General features: G+C 41.6%; 4 non-coding genes and 7 pseudogenes across 4 annotated transcripts; all 11 read right to left on the minus strand.

The window, feature by feature from the left end:
• Positions 1-86: 86 nt before the first annotated feature.
• On the minus strand, positions 87-205 carry LOC134901672 (5S ribosomal RNA). The gene has a single exon (XR_010175158.1). It is a non-coding gene; the product is annotated as a 5S ribosomal RNA (ribosomal RNA).
• Positions 206-310: 105 nt separating this feature from the next.
• Positions 311-429, minus strand: LOC135068954 (5S ribosomal RNA). The gene has a single exon (XR_010255145.1). It is a non-coding gene; the product is annotated as a 5S ribosomal RNA (ribosomal RNA).
• A 107-nt stretch (positions 430-536) lies between these two features.
• Positions 537-655, minus strand: LOC134895737 (5S ribosomal RNA; annotated as a pseudogene).
• Positions 656-762: 107 nt separating this feature from the next.
• On the minus strand, positions 763-881 carry LOC134893447 (5S ribosomal RNA; annotated as a pseudogene).
• Positions 882-988: 107 nt separating this feature from the next.
• Positions 989-1,107, minus strand: LOC134888686 (5S ribosomal RNA; annotated as a pseudogene).
• A 107-nt stretch (positions 1,108-1,214) lies between these two features.
• Positions 1,215-1,333, minus strand: LOC134886882 (5S ribosomal RNA). The gene has a single exon (XR_010170958.1). It is a non-coding gene; the product is annotated as a 5S ribosomal RNA (ribosomal RNA).
• Positions 1,334-1,440: 107 nt separating this feature from the next.
• LOC134885021 (5S ribosomal RNA) lies at positions 1,441-1,559 on the minus strand. Its single transcript, XR_010169149.1, has one exon. It is a non-coding gene; the product is annotated as a 5S ribosomal RNA (ribosomal RNA).
• A 107-nt stretch (positions 1,560-1,666) lies between these two features.
• Positions 1,667-1,785, minus strand: LOC134894799 (5S ribosomal RNA; annotated as a pseudogene).
• A 107-nt stretch (positions 1,786-1,892) lies between these two features.
• LOC134891688 (5S ribosomal RNA) lies at positions 1,893-2,011 on the minus strand (annotated as a pseudogene).
• A 107-nt stretch (positions 2,012-2,118) lies between these two features.
• Positions 2,119-2,242, minus strand: LOC134898416 (5S ribosomal RNA; annotated as a pseudogene).
• Positions 2,243-2,349: 107 nt separating this feature from the next.
• Positions 2,350-2,468, minus strand: LOC134890287 (5S ribosomal RNA; annotated as a pseudogene).
• Positions 2,469-2,500: the final 32 nt, after the last annotated feature.

The following is a 2,500-nucleotide window of genomic DNA, read 5'->3' on the forward strand; positions in this document are numbered from 1 at the left end:
AACTTTTCTACTTCTAACTACTGGTTCATAAATGAATACGTTTGAAAATGGAATGCATCAACAGAACGGTGTTGGCAGTATAAAAATATCTACAGCACCTTGTATTCCCAGGTGGTCTCCCTTCCAAGTACTAACCAGGCCCAACACTGCTTAGCTTCCAAGATCAGATGAGATTGGGCGCTTCCAGTGTGGTGTGGCTGTAGATGAGCTTTGTGGTTTCTGTTTGACTTTTCTACTTATAACTACTGGTTCATAAATGAATACGTTTGAAAATGGAATGGATCAACAGAACGGTGTTGGCAGTATAAAATATCTACAGCACCTTGTATTCCCAGGTGGTCTCCCTTCCAAGTACTAACCAGACCCAACACTGCTTAGCTTCCAAGATCAGATGAGATTGGGCGTATCCAGTGTGGTGTGGCTGTAGATGAGCTTTGTGGTTTCTGTTAGAACTTTTCTACTTCTAACTACTGGTTCATAAATGAATACGTTTGAAAATGGAATGCATCTACAGAACGGTGTTGGCAGTATAAAAATATCTACAGCACCTTGTATTCCCAGTTGGTCTCCCATCCAAGTACTAACCAGGCCCAATACTGTTTAGCTTCCAAGATAAGATGAGTTTGGGCGTATCCAATGTGGTGTGGCTGTAGATGAGCTGTGTGGTTTCTGTTAGAACTTTTCTACTTCTAACTACTGGTTCACAAATGAATACGTTTGAAAATGGAATGCATCAACAGAACGGTGTTGGCAGTATAAAAATATCTACAGCACCTTGTATTTCCAGGTGGTCTCCTATCCAAGTACTAACCAGGCCCAACACTGCTTAGCTTCCAAGATAAGATGAGATTGGGCGTATCCAGTGTGGTGTGGCTGTAGATGAGCTTTGTGGTTTCTGTTAGAACTTTTCTACTTCTAACTACTGGTTCATAAATGAATACGTTTGAAAATGGAATGCATCAACAGAACGGTGTTGGCAGTATAAAAATATCTACAGCACCTTGTATTCCCAGGTGGTCTCCCATCCAAGCACTAACCATGCCCAACACTGCTTAGCTTCCAAGATCAGACGAGATTGGGCGTATCCAGTGTGGTGTGGCTGTAGATGAGCTTAGTGGTTTCTATTAGAACTTTTCTACTTCTAACTACTGGTTCATAAATGAATATGTTTGAAAAAGGAATGCATCAACAGAACGGTGTTGGCAGTATAAAAATTTCTATAGCACCTTGTATTCCCAGGTGGTCTCCCATCCAAGTACTAACCAGGTCCAACACTGCTTAGCTTCCAAGATCAGATGAGATTGGGCGTATCCAGTGTGGTGTGGCTGTAGATGAGCTTTGTGGTTTCTGTTAGAACTGTTCTACTTCTAACTACTGGTTCATAAATGAATACGTTTGAAAATGGAATGCATCAACAGAACGGTGTTAGCAGTATAAAAATATCTACAGCACCTTGTATTCCCAGGTGGTCTCCCATCCAAGTACTAACCAGGCCCAACACTGCTTAGCTTCCACGATTAGATGAGATTGGGCGTATCCAGTGTGGTATGGCTGTAGATGAGCTTTGTGGTTTCTGTTAGAACTTTTCTACTTCTAACTACTGGTTCATAAATGAATACGTTTGAAAATGGAATGCATCTACAGAACGGTGTTGGCAGTATAAAAATATCTACAGCACCTTGTATTCCCAGTTGGTCTCCCATCCAAGTACTAACCAGGCCCAACACTGCTTAGCTTCCAAAATAAGATGAGTTTGGGCGTATCCAATGTGGTGTGGCTGTAGATGAGCTGTGTGGTTTCTGTTAGAACTTTTCTACTTCTAACTACTGGTTCATAAATGAATACGTTTGAAAATGGAATGCATCAACAGAACGGTGTTGGCAGTATAAAAATATCTACAGCACCTTGTATTCCCAGGTGGTCTCCTATCCAAGTACTAACCAGGCCCAACACTGCTTAGCTTCCAAGATAAGATGAGATTGGGCGTATCCAGTGTGGTGTAGCTGTAGATGAGCTTTGTGGTTTCTGTTAGAACTTTTCTACTTCTAACTACTGGTTCATAAATGAGTACGTTTGAAAATGGAATGCATCAACAGAACGGTGTTGGCAGTATAAAAATATCTACAGCACCTTGTATTCTCAGGTGGTCTCCCATCCAAGAATTAACCAGGACCAACACTGCTTACAGTAGCTTCCAAGATCAGATGAGATTGGGCGTATCCAGTGTGGTGTGGCTGTACATGAGCTTTGTGGTTTCTGTTAGAACTTTTCTACTTCTAACTACTGGTTCATAAATGAATACGTTTGAAAATGGAATGCATCAACAGAACGGTGTTGGCAGTATAAAAATATCTACAGCACCTTGTATTTCCAGGTGGTCTCCTATCCAAGTACTAACCAGGCCCAACACTGCTTAGCTTCCAAGATCAGATGAGATTGGGCGTATCCATTGTGGTGTGGCTGTAGATGAGCTTTGTGGTTTCTGCTAGAACTTTTCTAC

The sequence above is a fragment of the Pseudophryne corroboree genome, chromosome 3 (genome assembly GCF_028390025.1).
Source record: "Pseudophryne corroboree isolate aPseCor3 chromosome 3, aPseCor3.hap2, whole genome shotgun sequence".
NCBI classification, from domain to species: domain Eukaryota; kingdom Metazoa; phylum Chordata; class Amphibia; order Anura; family Myobatrachidae; genus Pseudophryne; species Pseudophryne corroboree.